Source organism: Amia ocellicauda, unplaced genomic scaffold (genome assembly GCF_036373705.1).
Source record: "Amia ocellicauda isolate fAmiCal2 unplaced genomic scaffold, fAmiCal2.hap1 HAP1_SCAFFOLD_30, whole genome shotgun sequence".
In the NCBI taxonomy this organism is placed as follows: Eukaryota; Metazoa; Chordata; class Actinopteri; order Amiiformes; family Amiidae; genus Amia; species Amia ocellicauda.
The window spans coordinates 550,155-569,852 of NW_027102865.1; the positions used below are offsets into that span (position 1 = coordinate 550,155).

Sequence of the window (19,698 nt, forward strand, 5' to 3'; positions counted from 1 at the left end):
TGGTGCCCTAACAGATGTGCAAGTTACATGACAGACAGACACTCACACACACTTTCAAAGACAGACAGACAGACAGACACTCACACACACTTTCACACACTCACTTTCACAGACAGACAGACACAGACACAGACACACTCACTTTCACACAGAGACAGGCACATTTTCACACAGAGACAGACACACAAACACACACAAACAGACACAGACACATACTTTGACAGACAGACAGACAGACAGACACATGCATATTATGGGTCTTTGTTGGGTAGTGAAATGGGTAGCATCAGTCGCAGTGTGGGTAATGTCAGGGAGCCAATCATAGTCCCCGTTATTTGCATATCGTGGCGCAAAGCATTCTGGGAAAAGCAACTAAACACGTTTAGTCATGTATTTGTCCATAGTTTACACATGAGATGAACGAGACAGTATGACGTATTGAGCACCTAGGATTCCTCATGTGTATGTGAGGGGCAGAGGAACCGGATCCCAAGTGTGCGTCCCAGGTGTTATAGGTTTCAAAGCATGCAGGGGAATAGGCACCCCACCCTGACACGTATATAAGATTGGATAGGGAGATATAAATAGCAATGGGGAGACTCTTGTACTTGGTGTGGCTCTATCCATATAGTGGGGCCAGCAGCCACTTAGCAGGTGCAGCAATAGAAGCTCAGCCTGGGGAGACTGGATTTAGCATTTCCTCTCCATTTTGATAACTATCCAAAATCATTTCTGCAAAATACTTCTATGATACCTATGTATGTTTTTTACTTGTACTATATTATACTATCAAGTATCAGTGTACACATACAATGTGACCTGTTACATTAATACAGAGGCCACGGAAGGCCAGATCAGTAATAGCCACTGTCCCCTGATATTACACTTTTTTACAATCACTTTGGCACTCATTTCAGAACCTTGATGTCATTTTTCAAAACTCTAGACACTAAACTCACACCCGATGATCAAAATGCACATTTTTCAAAACTCTAACACTTTTTTACAATTGCTTGGATACAATACACATCAACCTCAGATCATTTGTTCATTGAACTAAAATGACACAACTTAACATCAAAGTATTACCATTTCAAAATGCAATTCACACATTACATCTGAGATCACTGTCTATTCATTTCATTACAAAGATCTAACTATCAATTGATACAGCTGCTCAAAATGATAAGTGACTGTTGCATTACTCTTAATGCATAGTTTTATGGAAACTGACAAACAGTATTCCATGTTTCGATCATGAAAGTTTCAGGATAATGAGATCCATTGACACCAATAACCGAGGAGCATGGTTTCTGTTTGTGAAGGAACAGGACTGCGTTTTCCTGTCTGGGTTCCCGCAGGCTTAAGTGGGTTTGACCTACTATTAGAAAAAAAAAAAAAAAAGGAGCGCTAATTAATTGTTCAATATCTGATACGCCGGTGATAATATAAAATAACGTGTTTATAGTTTATAGAAGTTTATAGTGTTTATGGTAAATGAAGAAAAGTCATTAAGTTATATACAAGTTCTATAAATGCAAACATTGAAAAGCATGTTTGTTGTTATTCCTATATAGGATTTAGTATTATTTGTGTTTTCTTGTTTTTTGCTATGTTTTCTCCCCTGTCGTTTATTGTTATTTTGCGGGCTTGCACGCCTTGGTTGTTGTGTACAAAACGATACATAGAAAATGGGAAAACGTGTTACTGTGTGGGAACAGCTCTAGTAAGACGGGCGACCCGCCACTTAAAGGTACACATGTAAGGTACATGTATGATAACTATGGAGTGAAGCGGTGCGTTTGACTGGACAATAGGTGACAGAAAATTAAGGTTTCCAGAAGATGGGACTTTTGATTCAGATAGACTTGAGCACCTAAAAACGGTTTTGCAAAATAGGAATACAAAGCATTAAGAAATGAGAAACCAAAGCTAGCTATCTTAAAACATTTGTTAGAGAAAAGAAAGAAAAGACAACAGGCATAATTCAATCTGAATGCCCCGAAGACAAATTAAAAATATATATATACAGTGAGGGAAAAAAGTATTTGATCCCCTGCTGATTTTGTACGTTTGCCCATTGACAAATAAATGATCAGTCTATAATTTTAATGGTAGGTGTATTTTAACAGTGAGAGACAGAATAACAACAACAAAATCCAGAAAAACGCATTTCAAAAAAGTTATAAATTGATTTGCATGTTAATGAGGGAAATAAGTATTTGATCCCCTATCAATCAGCAAGATTTCTGGCTCCCAGGTGTCTTTTATACAGGTAACGAGCTGAGATTAGGAGCACTCTCTTAAAGGGAGTGCTCCTAATCTCAGCTCATTACCTGTATAAAAGACACCTATCCACAGAAGCAATAAATCAATCAGATTCCAAACTCTCCACCATGGCCAAGACCAAAGAGCTGTCCAAGGATGTCAGGGACAAGATTGTAGACCTACACAAGGCTGGAATGGGCTACAAGACCATCGCCAAGCAGCTTGGTGAGAAGGTGACAACAGTTGGTGCGATTATTCGCAAATGGAAGAAACACAAAATAACTGTCAGTCTCCCTCAATCTGGGGCTCCATGCAAGATCTCACCTCGTGGAGTTTCAATGATCATGAGAACGGTGAGGAATCAGCCCAGAACTACACAGGAGGATCTTGTTAATGATCTCAAGGCAGCTGGGACCATAGTCACCAAGAAAACAATTGGTAACACACTACGCCGTGAAGGACTGAAATCCTGCAGCGCCCGCAAGGTCTTCCTGCTCAAGAAAGCACATGTACAGGCCCGTCTGAAGTTTGCCAATGAACATCTGAATGATTCAGGGGAGAACTGGGTGAAAGTGTTGTGGTCAGATGAGACCAAAATCGAGCTCTTTGGCATCAACTCAACTCGCCGTGTTTGGAGGAGGAGGAATGACCCCAAGAACACCATCCCCACCGTCAAACATGGAGGTGGAAACATTATGCTTTGGGGGTGTTTTTCTGCTAAGGGGACAGGACAACTGCACCGCATCAAAGGGACGATGAACGGGGCCATGTACCGTCAAATCTTGGGTGAGAACCTCCTTCCCTCAGCCAGGGCATTGAAAATGGGTCGTGGATGGGTATTCCAGCATGACAATGACCCAAAACACACAGCCAAGGCAACAAAGGAGTGGCTCAAGAAGAAGCACATTAAGGTCCTGGAGTGGCCTAGCCAGTCTCCAGACCCTAATCCCATAGAAAATCTGTGGAGGGAGCTGAAGGTTCGAGTTGCCAAATATCAGCCTCGAAACCTTAATGACTTGGAGAGGATCTGCAAAGAGGAGTGGGACAAAATCCCTCCTGAGATGTGTGCAAACCTGGTGGCCAACTACAAGAATCGTCTGACCTCTGTGATTGCCAACAAGGGTTTTGCCACCAAGTAATAAGTTGAAGGGCTCAAATACTTATTTCCCTCATTAACATGCAAATCAATTTATAACTTTTTTGAAATGCATTTTTCTGGATTTGTTTGTTGTTATTCTGTCTCTCACTGTTAAAATACACCTACCATTAAAATTATAGACTGATCATTTCTTTGTCAGTGGGCAAACGTACAAAATCAGCAGGGGATCAAATACTTTTTTCCCCCACTGTATATGTTTTTCAGTATAAATGACAGTCCTCAAGATACTGAAGGAAAATTACTAGATAAGTAATAAATAAGGGTAGTTTGAGACACTGCAGGTCAATATAACATGCCAACCAAAACCATGGTATCTGAATTTACTATGGATATAAATTAATATGTGTCTCTTTGTATGTTTGTACGTTTTCAGTTTGCGCAAGGTAAATGTCCATATTTTGACTTTTTCATGTACTGTATAGTCCAGAATATGACTAAGAGAGTCATAAGTCACAAATAGTTACAGAATGATAGCTAAAAAACGCCAGTTAAATATGTTGTAATAACAGACCTACAAGAAAGTCAGCATTTAACTGTACACAGAATGCTATTGCAAACAGAAATAATAATACAAAATTAAGTTATTTAAATAGGTCTTACGAATACAGAAGTTAAAAGTAACATGTTAGAAATGGAATTAGAGCCAAATTTAGAAATAGGAATCCGAGGCAACCACAAACATTCGGTGAAGGTTTCTTACATATTGATAAATAGATAACCAGATACTCCAGGAAATTAACGATGTGCTCATTTGGAAGCTATGAAATCCACAATGAAGAGTTTTTAAATCCCTAGTAATAGATCCCTAAATACAATGTGTAGGTAAGAAATTAACTATTGATCAGTTCAATCTGGATTCGGGAACAGTTCTTCTGAACCTGTACTGGTGTAGATTGGACTTCAATAGGAGGAAGTGACACAATAAAGACATGAGCCGCGCAGGAGGACAGTCTTAGTGCCCACGCAGGTTCTTAGTTGGGGAAATCATTGACTGGACACATTTTTTGAAAATGTGCTTTCCTGAAGTACCTGGACATCATTATTGAGATCAATGAAAAGGCTTATTTTCCAAAGATTAAATACATTCATTAACTACAATAATGTAGTGAAATGTATATAAATAGTAATAATACAAATCGATCAAATATAACTTGCATTTTCTTGTAAGAAATTAGGAATAGGAGAAAGAACAGCTGTTGGGATGCAGTGCGATGTTATCCAAAATTGAAAGCGGTTGAGAAAGGAGAGTTTGTTCTGTGTGAGACAAATGTACTGCCACGAGAGACTCTGATGGTGATTGACTGGAATATGAGGGAAAATAATGAAGTTACTACAGGTATAACTAAAGGTGTAACATAACTAATTTAATGAAACATAGTCATGGCAAGTTATAAAACTGTTTGGAAATAGTCCTTTCACAAACAGAAATACCCTATCAATTAGGAAGAGGGGGGCAGGGGGCAAGGGCCGTATGTGCTCCTCTGCTCCCCCTGTTCGCCTGAGCAGACAAGCAGCCTGAGATGAGAGAGAGAGAGAGAGAGAGAGAGAGAGAGAGAGAGAGAGAGAGAGAGAGAGAGAGAGAGAGAGAGAGAGAGAGAGAGAGAGAGAGAGAGAGAGAGAGAGAGAGAGAGTCAGAGACTGTAAGTACGTGTAAGGGTTCATAACTTATTACAAACAGAGCAAGAGTGTAATGAATGGTAATTTACACTGCTTGTATTAATAATGATAATAATATTGATGTTGATACAGACGAATACATCACATACTAGATGACAACCGCATAAAACTAATAATAATGAAAATAGGAATAATAGGAGTATGGAAATAATTTCAAATTATGGTTTATTGGTAAAAAATGAATTGAGAAACAAAGATTAATAACTGCCATCATTTACCCAACTACTATTAACTATGGTGTTGAAGGAGCTGCTGTAATAGTTATTGTAATGTTCTCAGGTATTTAAGTTAGATAAAAGGACAAAGATAAGCACATTGTTTTGAAACTTTGACAACTCCACACAAAAAGAGTATCTACACTAGGAAGTAAAGCTGATTCAATAAACACAGGAGATATGATGCTGCTGACGACAGCTGAGTGCTGTACTGAAATAATTTGATAAATGAGATAAATTGGAATCAAGATTATTATTATTTTGAATTGTCCCTTTACTAGAAACCTTATAGATTGTGCGAATGTCAACTAATGTGATAGAGATGCCTTTTATAAGGACGATCTCTGATGTTGTGTGAACCACACATTGTGTCTTCAGACTGATTTATTCCACATGGCAGATATGCATATTATGAATCGTGTCCTGAAGGAACCGATGTCTGACCCATATGGAGAAGATGCTGGTGTTCTTGTTGAGACACAGTAGGCCAAGGGCGCGGCTTTAAAGACAGCCTCACAGCAACTTGAACAGACCAATGCTGAGGTCCACTACGCTGAAGTGATGCTTGACTCAGTGGAGAAATAAGTTAAAATACTATAATTAAAGGTTTTCCAGATTATAGGAATCTACAATATATTGTGAAACTGCTCAGATGACGTCCGCAGTAGCACATATTCTTCTATTGATAGTTTAATTTATAATGTACTATTAGTGGAGATGTCACATTATTCAAATGAATAGAATGACAGCCATGAAGTCAGAATCAGTCCATTGCCCTTCACTTAAGATTTGTACAATGTATAATGTTTATAAATCAAAACGCAACAAATATATGTACAATACAGTTTACAAACTGAATTTGTAAAAAAGAATGTTTTGCTGACTTTTGTATTCTCTTTGAAGCAACAAAATGTATGTGTTATGTATGTCGTAACTAGGGTTTGACTTTTATGACCTGGGGCTGGATGAAATTTCATTTGAGATGCACTGTAAAAGCTCCAGGAAATTGCAACTGGCCACTGCACCTTCCATAAGAGAGCTCAAACATTTGCTAATGCATTGGTTGCCTCACAGGCACTCTTTCCCTGGTTTGCCCATGTGGCGCATGGTGTTGGCCACACGGGCAAAGGGGGGATGTGTGCATCAGTCTTTTAAATTGGTTTGCCCCAGGTTTTATAGTAACAGCTTAGCAATATTGTAGAACTTGCCACATTTGTCAAGCTCATAATCCTGCAATATGCAAATAGATTGTGTTCAAGAGCTTAAATGTTGTGGATATGAATATATACTTGTAATAATATATAGGTGTTCTAAATGGGTTGAAGCCTATCCCGTAGGAAGGCTGAAGTAGTAAAAGTAGCAAAAATACAGTTAAGGGATGTTATATGTAGATTTCGCATTCCAGGGAAATTTCCAGTGATAGGAACACTCACTTCACTGGGACAATAGTGCAGGAACTATGCAAAGCCCTGCGAGGTAAACAACATTTTCACTGCCCCATCAGGCTCAGTCAGCTGGAGCAGTGGAGAAACAAAATGGGATATTAAAGAATAAGCTGTCTAATATATGCAAACAAACAGGACTCAAACGTCCAGATCCCCTTCCTATAGTCCTAATGACAATGAAATCGTCAGCAAATTGAGAAAAACAGGTCTTTCTCCGTGTGAGATTATTATGGGATGACTTATGAGACTCTCCATCACTCCTCCATTGTCTGTAAGGGAAATGGACATCCACTTGATGGATGATGCTATGTTGTCTTTTTGTATGGGACTAACACGTGCTTTCGAAGCTGTCCATTCACAGATGAAAGCCGCCCAGACTGAACCATCCCAGCAGGTTTACCACCCCTTCCAGCAAGATGACTGTGTATATCAAAGCACACAAGAGAAAGTCCTCCCAACAGCCCAGGTGGACAGGGCCCTACCAGGTGCTCCTGACCACCCACACAGCTGTGAAGTGCCTAGGAACGACAACATGGATCCACTCCTCACACTGCAAACTTGCCAATCGAGGCGATCAGCACAACCCTGGTGGAGAACAGAGGGATAAAGGAATTGTTCTTCCACATCAGATTTGACATTACTGTATGTATGCAGGCCCTTGTAATTGCTTTTCCAATACTGCCAACTGGTTATTGATGATTGATTTCACATTGTGGTACGAGTATCGAGTGAAATGCGTGCTATCCACCTCAACAACACAGCGATAACATGGAGCCGGCAGGTGATCCAGGTCACAATAGAGGTCAAGCAGTGGGAGGAGGAAGACGTGGTGGTCAAAGGTGTAGCGTAAGGTACACTTATAAAATTCAATTAAAGAAGTGAATTTATAGTATCACCTTATCACGAATCCTGGAATCTTGTAGAACTCATTTTCTGTAATAATTGGATGCAGACACCAATTCCAAAGATATAAATTGTCAAATTTATTCAAAAACAAAGACTAAATGTAGCACTACACTAATTATACAAAAGGGAAAAACTAATTAAAATTCAACTCTAGATCAACAAATCAAAGACAAATCACTTCCGTGACCAAATCAAAGACCATGGGATCGCATATGATAACACACAAATCATTAAACAAAAAAGGTTATAAACACATTGACTACAATACCGGTTAGTAAGACGAAGGTGAGTCTCTCATTAGTATTGTTAGTCAGACATTCAATAACTATGCAGGTTAGTATTTATGTCAGGTAACTTCTCGTTATATATATATCAGTCTCATTAACGTTTAGGTGGAGAGAAAGATCCTATCATTACTTGTTACCACAATTTCCCTTAACTGATTATTATTCAATGATTAAGGATAGGCAGGGCCACCTATAATCTGGTGTCTATTAACTTGTGTCAATTTCAGACTAAACAGTTAAACAGGAATGAGAAGATATTTCTCGGCGTTGACAGATTTTATTTCAAAAATTATCAACAAAACAGTTGAATGCAACACACATTTATGTTTAAGAAAACTAAATGATATTACACATTCTAGAGTTATGAATCACAGATTAACATTTCTAATTGATTTCTCAAATGTCATGAATCACAAACTCCAAACTGTTAAACTTATCTGAACTTCGTCGCAGAGAGGCCTCTCTGGCTTCGGGCTCAGATAACAGCACACGGCACGAGGTCCGTGTGGTTTGGAACAAAGGCAGTCCGGTTCGGCTTTGTCCAAGAACTTCCACTCAGTCGATGCACCTGGAAGTTGGGGTTTCGCGAATGTAGAGTCTTTTCCAAACAGATTTTCCACTGGTTTGAAGGCTCCAAGGTTGTGCACAAAATCTTCTTTGTAAGCAGGGTTCCACCGTAGTTACTTGAAGACAAAGTCTTTGAGGAAAGCAGGGCCCTGTTCGTTCCAAGGGTCAAGTTTCTTAAGACTCAAATAGCTATTTAAATGACTTTCGTATTCAATCGACTTAGTCAATTGTCCAGCTGGATGGCTGGGCACAGGCGGGCAGCGCAGTCTGTAAAGTTCTTTATTTAATAAAGTCCTTTAAAAGAATTCTTCGTACGGCTCAATCTCCTTCTCCCAGTTTAACCCTTCTGTTGCTGGTAAAGACTTAGTTGGTTTCTGGTTCCGGTTCTGGCAACAGAGATACAAGTTGAGCTGTGGCAGCGAGTTACTGGTTTAGGTGAGAGAGAGAGAGAGATGCCGTGCATTACCCTTTATACGCCTGTCAGATCAATAGGTGATTGGTTCTTTAGTTTGTGAGATTGGATTTCGGCTTCAGCCCCCAGTGTCCTATTGGAGGGGGGCTTGATTTATGACTGATGTCAATCCATGCCATCTTTTGGAAATGCCGGTTGGCACGGGTTCGTAGCTCTGTGTCGGGATTTCGGCTCTCGTCCATTTCAAAGAGTTTTTATTTCCTACAGGCCCCCTTCCCCAGACATCTCACAGCAGGGATTCCAAGCTATTTGGCCCATTCTTGGTGCCATCCTCCCAAGACTGTCACTTTGATGTAAACCAGTTCACATGCTGATGAGTTAAGGAAATCTGATAAATTTGGGGGGGAGAGGTCTTCTTTAGATCAGTGCTTCAGCTCAGAGCTAAAATGCTCTTATCAGAATACACCCAACATAACGCTACACTGGTTAATTCTGTTCTGGGAAAACCACAATCCTGCAGGTTTAATAAGTCTCTCTACACATCAGTCCCTGAGTACCTTCAACCAATGGTCATTTTGACCAATTAAGCCCAAGAATTGAGTCAATTAAGTTGTCATGGACTACCCAGTGAAGACGTGAACTCACGACTAGGTCACACTGTGAGCTCACCAGAGCAGACATTACACTGAGCTCATTGTGAGCTCACTTAGCGCTTTTCCAGCGACATGGTGCCGGTGCTGGAGCCGGAGCTGCTGCTCGGCCTGGGATCCAGCTGATCTTTTTTGAACCGGCCCGCTTTTCCACCGGTTTTGACGTCACTGGATGTGGGCGTTCCCAAGCATGGAGTAGAAGTGGAGAAACACAGCAATAGTAATCAGCACCGAGGCGACTGCGTCTTTAAACCCCATTTAACATCACAATCAAACTCATTCCGCGTCTATGGCAAATCGTAACCCTAATGTTACAAATGTTCCCTAAACACCTATTTTGCAGGATCAATAAAAAATTATTAGGATTTTTTAAACTTTTACTGACACACATAGTTAATAGCAATGTGTTATAACTTTACCGAAAATAATATTCTGTATATCTGTAATTGTTTAGACGTTATTAAGATATAATGCATCTTTCACATAGGGATCATTTGTAACATGTTAGGAAAAACAAACAAATGATTTGAAAATATTCATAATTACAGCATACAATTTGTCAGGCTTCATAACAATGGTATTTATAACATACTCTGTAAAAATCAAGCAAATAGCATTTGTGGTTCACGAGAAAATATATATATATATAATCAAAGCTATCAGACTATAGCAGCCGGTGTATGAAGACACATACGATTATACAGCATTATTTGGCAGCTTCGCAAGACCTAATTTTAAACGTTGTTGGTAAGTTAGATAATTAGTGGGGACCCGCTATTTGCAGTTCTTCCCCTCCATAATTGCTAAAATAAAGTTTTACTGACATTTTATTGACCCTACCACTGCATAGGGCACATCTGTAACATGAACGCTACTGAATGGCACATACATTGAAAACTACGGAGAACTGAGACAAATCCACTTTACACTTCATAAATAATCTTAAAACGTTTCCAACCAAGGCAACACCCACTTGAAATACGTTCATTCTCATTTTTGGTAAACAAAAAGAGAGATTGTTACATATGTTCCCTATGATGCATCTACAGAGAGAGAGAGACAGACAGACACTAACACTCTCTCTCTCTCTCTCTCTCTCTCTCTCTCTCAGCTGGGAGTGTGTGGGAGGGGTCTGCAGTGAGCGGGAGTGCTGCTGAGAGCTCTGTCCTTTGGCTGCGTTTTTTTGTTGCTTTACTTTTTTCAGTTTGTTTATTTTGTCTTCTGTTTTCAGTGCTTTTCTTATTGTGGGGGAACAGGGGAGGGGAGGGGGGAGTACCGGTAGTTCTTCCCGGGTCGGGGGGTCGGACCCCCTGAATGCGTCTTTTGAAAAACTGACCCGACGCCATGGAGTCAAGATCGCTCCGGTGCAGTTCTGCCCCCTAGAGCAGTGTGTGTTAGCGGTTGGGGAGGTAGCAGGGTGTGAAAATATCAAGTCTGCTGCCATTGTTATCTTCTTAAAAACCACTGATCTGCTCAATCAGCTAGTGGCTAATGGCACAGTGTTAGACGACACTTTCACCCCGGTGTTGCCGCTCGCTGCTCCTGCCCGGAAGGTAACGCTGTCTAACGTCCCTCCGTTCATCCGCACCGGCTCGGGCAGCTGATGTCCGGCATTAAGAGGGTCCCGCTGGGCTGCAAAGCCCCGCAACTGAAACACGTCGTGTCCTTCCGAAGGCAGCTGTATATGATCCTCAATAACATCAATGAGGATCTTAATGTCTCCGAAGTTGGATCTCTCTTGCTGCCACCACCACGAAGATTGCTCTTTAGTAATGTTGGAAAGTCAAAGACAGCAACCGTCAGGGTTCTTGCATATGACGTATTCGTGCTGCACCTCTCTGCAAGGATCCAGGACAGTTTGTCAATGTAAACTCCAGTGCCTGGGAATATTTCCACCTAAAAGACAATGGTAAATAAAAAACAAGTTTATCCCCAAACTATTCTTATATTATGTTAAGTGGAATACATTATCAGTAAGGCTGTGATTTTGTTACAGAAATGTGTTATTAAAGACCACAGTATGTCTCAATTCTAAGTTTATTAATTTACAGACATAATAAAGTCAGTGAATCTGTGACACCCATAATTCAATTACATTCTTATTATCAACTATAACTATGAATATAACTGATAATGTAGCATCATTAGATTGTTTACAACCAATATTTGATTTCTATATATATATTTTTACCTTGTCTTTGTAATATTGTAGACCAAGAGTGTTATACCTGTTTTGGTGATTCTTTGTCAGATTCAGAACAATTTGCTGTGGGGCTGTCAGAACCACTTGATGGTGACACACTTTTGTCTTCATTGCTGATAAATGTGGCTTTTGTTACAATTTTTTTCAGATTGTCCAAAAGGTCTGGAATCTCTGGAGAAAAAAACCTTAGTATTAAATGATAATCATTTCTAGTAATATATTTAATACAAAGTGAAAACAAAACCATCAATGCCTGCAATTATACTTGAGAGACTTGCTCTATGTTATTGGCAAACTGACCTTTTTGTGGGTCATTAACATTAGCTACGAAAAAAATAAAAGAGATAAAATACAAGAATTACCAGGTCTAATGTAATGCATATAGTCATTAATGTAGGATTATGAAGTTATGTTGAAAAACTTTATTTAATAATCAGTATTATTAAACTATTAGACAGTGCACATTAAGAGTCTGTATTGTGGTTCTAGATTACTTCAGTATGATCAACTATAATACATTACTCTGGAATCTAAATTACTGAAGAATAACATTTATCAAGGTAAGGAATTATTTGCTATAAATAAAAAAACTTACCATCAACCATACGGTTTCGAAGACATTGGTTTTCATTTTTAAGTCTTGTGTTTTCCTTTTCGAGCTGCTTAACGTTTTGCTGTAGCTCAACTTCACTGGACTCTTTAAATGTCTGTAGAATATGACGGGATCTAATTCTTGAAGCTCCATCGGTTTTCTTTCTTATTTTGTGCTGTATTCAGAGAGAAAAAGAGTTTAAAATGAATATATATATATATATATATATATATATATATATATGAAAATGATTTAAAAAACACAATCCTGCAATACATTTATTATCGTCACTGTAATTATCTCACCGGTAACTGTGGTTCATCAAGGTCACTATCATCTGAAATTTGAAGTTTTTTGTTTGGTTTAGGTACTGTCTTCATTTTAGGACAGGGCATTTTTGTTAGGTCATTAAGTTTTCTTCTTAGTTCGCCTTCTTTTCCTAAAATAAAAATAAAATAAATAAAACCCTGCATTATGTCCACAGATATTTGGGGATTATATTTATTTGTCATAAAAATACTGTGCTTTGACCATACAAATTAAGATGAACAGCCAACAGTGAATCAAAACTGAAGTTAAATTATATCTGGTTTAATTTATTTTGTGATTTGGGGGATTTTATTGTAAAGCACAACACACAATAAATCGTTCTTACAAATGCCAGTCAAGTATGACGAGTTTTTAGCGCCCTCACCACCACCTACCATGTTATAAGAGTATGTTAGAAGTACAACACATTAATAACTTAAACATTCATTTCAAATATACTGTGATTGTATATATCAAATAGCATGTAAAGACTTTAATGTTTTTTTTTTTAAATAAACATTGTTACCAGTCATAATGATCTGCGCTTCATGGACAGGCCATCCACCTTTTGGAGGTTTGTTCGTGTCTCTCCACTCTGCTCTGAAGTTTCGAGTCGTCTCTTCGTCATCATCAGCAATGCTGAATAAATCAAAATTGCGAAAGCAAGCAGTGGGAATCACGCTGTAAGAGTCTTTGTCGACCCCGCTTTCCCACTTCACCAACGCGTGCATCACCGCCATACTACCTTCACCTTCTCGTCCGTTTTTTCTGCGCGTTTTTCCCCCGACAAGTCACGGCACAAAAAACAGTCCCGCTCTGCATTCTGGTACTTGGCGTTCTTAATAACACCAACAGGGTGTAATCGCATAGACCACTCGAGTATAAAGTACTACATATCCCATCTGTTACAGTTTTTTTTCTTCTTCTGAAACTGCAAGCGCACTACATAAAGTCTGGCAAATGAAGAAATTTGGATGATGAGTTTACAATCTTATAAACAGTATTTAAGTAAACCTAGATATGCAATTCCAAAAAGAACATCATCGAGATGGAGAAACAGGATACAAAAATAATAATACAATGTTTATACTTTTTGTATTTTAATTACAGTATGTAATTATTGCCTTTTGATTTACATTTACAGAAAAAGAACGGCGGCAAACGTGGACTACCCAACAAGAAGCAACAAAGTTACTAAAATATCAGATTCTCAGGTAAGCTTCATGCAGCCATACATGTATAATTATAAAATCAATCCAAAAAATAGACCTTGTTTACCCTACAACTGATTTGAGTGTTAATTCTATTTAAGATATAAAAAAATATTTTGTTTTCTGAACTAATAATCTGTGAACATTCTATTATCTCTATAATTTTAATTAATACATTTATTTTATTATTGGTGGAACATTATATTTTTCAGCTCAGATGATTTCACGTACCATCAATTTTTCTGTTAATAAATGTGCAAAAACAAATCAGATGGATAGGCCCCTACATATGAACATTAAGTTAAAGGCCTAGAGTGAGTGTTCTTCACTTCCAGTCATGGCGGGCCACAATCCAGCTCTTTGTAACTCATCAACAACCAAAGACCTGGGAAAAGGGTTAAATGGCTTCAGTTAAGCCAATTAGGTAATTAAGAGCTCAACTGGAAAAAAAACAGCAGGCATAGGGGTACTTTAGGACCACAGTCACTGATATAACCTACAATGTTGTTGTAATGAAAATCAGCAGACAGTGGGCCTCCTCCAGGACTAAGGTTGAGAAGCACTGGTCTTGAAGACCACAATAACAATCGACCTCAAGGGCTAGGGATATTCGAGGTGATGCTAAACCAGTCCTGAATGTTTAAATATAATGTTATTTTCTTGTAGTGTGCCGTTGCTGTTAATGCAACCAGTTATATTGAGCCATCAAATACAGAAGCTGACGAAAGACATCAACATGTAAATTTAGTTGTAAATTTAAAGTGTGTGTGAAAAGTATTTTGTATATGGAGATTAACCCATAGTTTCACAGATAAATTGTGGACCAGTGATATTCAGGATCTTCAAAACAAGTCCTGAATGCTCAAACTTAACACTTCTTTTTTTAGAGTGTCGTTGCTATCAATCCAGCCAGTGATGTGGAGCCATCAGATACAGAAGCTGATGAAAAACAACATGTAAATTTCCTAAATTAATATGGTGCATCAAAATACTTATTTAGCACTTTCAACTGTTTCTTTGTGATTCCTAAAATTACTTTACAGGCTGGGGCTGGGGGAAGACACTGCGCCCGCCTGGAGAAGCCTGTACAAGCCCCCCTCAATAAGAGAGCTGGCAATCTGCAGTGGAGGGTGTTACACACCATTATTGCTGTCAATTCTTTTATTACTGTTCTTAACCCTGCTGTGTCCGACGCCTGCCCATTCTGTGCTCAGAGAGAGACCGTGTTTCACTGTTTCAGCACTTGCTCTCGGTTGTCACCCATTTTTAGTCTTTTAACTCGTCTTTTTACTGATCTTAACCTGATTTTTAACACAAAGGTTTTTATTTTAGGGGCGCGATACACCAGAAAGACCAAACATGTGGACCAGCTGGTAAACTTCTTGCTGGGCCAGGCTAAAATGGCCGTCTATAAGACTAGGAAGAACAGAGTGTGTGGGGAGGGCAGTGAGGATGCAGTGAGAGTGTTTGCCATGCTGGTCAAGTGCAGAGTCAGACTAGAGTTTAACTATTACAGGCTGATTAATGATTTGGAGAGTTTTGAACAGGTCTGGTGTATTAATGATGCCCTTTGTGAATTGTATGACGGGGAGTTGGTTTTTATTATGTAATTCATTTATAGGGTTTAGTATTTGATGGTTGTTTTGTTGTGTGTATTGGGTTGCTTTCTTTAAAAGTGTACAGATCAGTGGCGGAGTTAATGCTTGTTGGGGGGAGACAAACAAAGGGGAACACTATTTTTTATTTATTTATTTATTTTCTTTTGTATGAATTATTGCGTGTTGCAAACAGGCAATGAAGTCTGATAAAAGTCAAAAAGTCTCTCTCTCTCTCACACACACACACACAGCCAGCAAGACACACAGAGCCAGCCAGCTCAGCGATGACATCACAAACATCTCTCTCAGGTGACTCCTATGACATCACAGAGCACGTACATTCCGTTGCTTGCCGTCTGTCAACCACTCAGTCACTGCCAGCCAGACTGGCTGGCTGACTGGATGGTGGGGCTGCTTGCTGCTGCTGCGTACCTTAGCAAGCTTATTTGCTTGACCGGCCTTCCTCCTCCGCCCACATGCCCACCTATGTCCGATCTGCTGTTCACCTGGATCACAGCTCCGCCCCAACAAGGCAGAGCCTCCCAAGAATGGTACAAACTCACCCACGATCCCCTCCACGGAAAGCTATAGCAAAAGGCAAAAGCATTATACGTAATGAAGAGGAACCCGAGTCCAAGACGCATCCGACCAGCCATACATATTTGTGTGTATTAAAGATCACATTTTATTACATTTAGATTTTCTGTACTTTATTACATCTTTTTGTGATTTTTAAATGTATTGTTTCTTTTCCTTATGTATGTATGTATGTATGTATGTATGTATGTATGTGTGTGTGTGTCTGTGTGAAAGTGTATGTGTTTGTGTGTCTCTGTGTGAAAGTGAGTGTGTGTGTGTCTGTCTCTGTGTTTGTGTGTCTGTCTCTGTGTGAAAGTGAGTGTGTGTGCGTGTGTCTGTCTGTGAAAGTGTGTGTGTGTGTGTGGGTGTGACAGTGTGTATGAGTGTCTGTCTGTCATGTAACTCGCACATCTGTGAGGGCACCATTTTTGCAGAAAGAGATGTACACATTTTGGAGCAACATATGCTGCCATCCAGACATCGTCTTTTCCAGGGACGTCCCTGCATTTTTCAGCAGGATAACGCCAAACCACATTCTGCCCAGATTACAAGCGCATGGTTGCGTAGGCAGAGAGTGCGGGTGCTAGCATGGCCTGCCTGCAGTCCTGACCTGTCTCCGAATTGAGAATGTGTGGCGCACTATGAAGTGCAAATTAAGACAACGAAGGCCCTGTGCAGTTGCGCAGCTGAGGAAATGCATAATGGATGAATGGGGGGAAATCCCACTTGCTAAACTTAACCAAGTGGTGTCTTCAGTGCCCAAGTGCTTAATAAGTGTTATTAAAAGAAAAGGTGATGTTACATAGTGGTAAACAGTCGACTGTCCCAACTTTCTTGGTTTCTTTTCACTGCTAATGAGATGCTGTAGAGTGAGTTAGTTATATTGCTTTCAGGAGCTCTAATCGTATTGATGAGTTCATGCAGCATTTGTAATTGAATTTCAAAAAGAAATCCTTGCTGTCTGGCCTGTGTGTATGAGATGTACTCTGTCAATCTTTGGCTAACAACTGAAACATTGGTAGAACAGAAATGGCAACATAAAAAAGAAAAGTACATTTTAAAAGAGCACATTAAATAGGATGAATATACAGTTTTTTACAATCACTTTGTCACTAATTTCAGAACCTTGATGTCATTTTTCAAAACTCTAGACACAAAACTCAAAACGGTCATCACTTGTAACACAGGCTGTCCAATGTTCAAAACATTGCATTGTGCATTCATATCTTTAAAGAAACCTTGCACTTGCAGACTTGTTGGTTCAAATAATTCATTTATCATGAAATACCATAGTAACATTTATTTAGATCACCCACACAGAAGATACCGATAGTTTCACTGTGTAGTTGTTCGTACAATCATTAAATATTGTAGTACAAAATATGTGATACATGTTTCATTATGGTACTACACATAAATACATCACTGTAAAAGGACTAGTAGAGAGAATACTACAGACACAGTGGAATCATTGAACAAAATCTGAAATGTATTGATGCAATACAATCAAATCACACCATAGGTTTCTTTGAAGCCATGCAACAATAATTAGCTACAAAAAAGAACAAAACTACAGTAAAATGTCAACTGCAGTGTTCCTCACCTGGCTTAGTGTAAAACAAAGGATTGATTACTGTACTTCTGAATTTCCATCAGCCCTGTGTTCAGGTTCAGGTTCTCACAACCATTTTTCACAAGAGGCATCTTGAAACTGAACATACCTGAACATACTCAGTCATCAGCTGCTTCACTCTGTCTGCATTTCTTTCAAAAGGCACACTATACTCTGTGCTACACATTGGTATGCAGTATACAGTCATTTGACAATTGAGAGTAGCCTAATGTTTAGTGCATGCTGAAGACTTGCCGCTTCTCAGTACGGAAATTTCTGATGATTGAGGCCACAGTTGATCCTGAGTTGATTCTGAGGTTTGATTGAATCATTGTAGCTGCCTCAGTCATGGTCATGCCATGATTTACAACATGCTCTACAACTATTTCTCGGATTTCACTGGACACTATTTGCTGTTGCTGCCGCTGTCTGGTCCGTGGCCTTGTCCTCTACCACGTTCCCCCAACACCTCTCAAATGAGGCCCATGGCTGCCTCTCTGGTGAGGCCTAAGCCCTCCTCTATGACGAGGCCCACGACCACCTCTCAGAAGGGGTGCATGTCCCCTTCCATTCCTTTGACCACCACGTCTTCCTCCTCCCACTGCTTGACCTCTATTGTGACCTGGATGACTTGCCGGCTCCATGTTATCACTGTGTTGCTGGGGTGGATAGCACTCATTTCACTCGATACTCGTACCACAATGTGAAATCAATCATCAATAACCAGTTGGCAGTATTGGAAAAGCAATTACAAGGGCCTGCATACATACAGTAATGTCAAATCTGATGTGGAAGAACAATCATCTTCAACCAGGTTGGAGCGTTAGTTGCAATGCCTTTAATACACGCAGCGTGGAGAGGAACAGTGACTCAAGTAGATCCCAAAGTCGCTCTGCCTTCATTTTAACAGTCAGAGCTTTTATACACAAAAATCAAAGAGCTGGTTATAATCAGAAAGTCATTACTATGTTATCTTAAAAGTTAGCTAAGCAGAATTTATATCATTATAGGACAGAGTTCATAGATCAACACATGGATTAGGGAGCAGGCACTTCAATCATACTGTTTGACATTGTCTCCAAGATTCTCATCGTAAATAACAAACAGAAATCAAACTACCTTCTGGCCTGACCTTCTAGCTTGACCTTATCTTTCTTAAGTATACAAGAGAGAAAAACAGGTATTAGAGAAAAAAATTCTAACTTTCCTTCCACACTGCAAACATGGTGTGGAAAAGTGCTACATGATGATGAATGATGATGAAATATTACATCCATAGATAATGTAGTCCAACTGGTTCATGCTCCTCGTTTATTGATGTCAATGGATCTCATTATCCTGAAACTTTCATGATCGAAACATGGAATATTGTTTGTCAGTTTCCATAAAATTATGCATTAAGAGTAATGCAACAGTCACTTATCATTTTGAGCAGCTGTATCAATTGATAGTTAGATCTTTGTAATGAAATGAATAGACAGTGATCTCAGATGTAATGTGTGAATTGCATTTTGAAATGGTAATACTTTGATGTTAAGTTGTGTCATTTTAGTTCAATGAACAAATGATCTGAGGTTGATGTGTATTGTATCCAAGCAATTGTAAAAAAGTGTTAGAGTTTTGAAAAATGTGCATTTTGATCATCGGGTGTGAGTTTAGTGTCTAGAGTTTTGAAAAATGACATCAAGGTTCTGAAATGAGTGCCAAAGTGATTGTAAAAAAGTGTAATATCAGGGGACAGTGGCTATTAGTGATCTGGCCTTCCGTGGCCTCTGTATTAATGTAACAGGTCACATTGTATGTGTACACTGATACTTGATAGTATAATATAGTACAAGTAAAAAACATACATAGGTATCATAGAAGTATTTTGCAGAAATGATTATGGATAGTTATCAAAATGGAGAGGAAATGCTAAATCCAGTCTCCCCAGGCTGAGCTTCTATTGCTGCACCTGCTAGCCCCACTATATGGATAGAGCCACACCAAGTACAAGAGTCTCCCCATT

General features: G+C 39.2%; 1 non-coding gene across 1 annotated transcript; it reads right to left on the minus strand.

Moving 5' to 3' along the window:
- Positions 1-16,019: 16,019 nt before the first annotated feature.
- On the minus strand, positions 16,020-16,134 carry LOC136729275 (U5 spliceosomal RNA). Its single transcript, XR_010808887.1, has one exon. It is a non-coding gene; the product is annotated as a U5 spliceosomal RNA (small nuclear RNA).
- Positions 16,135-19,698: the final 3,564 nt, after the last annotated feature.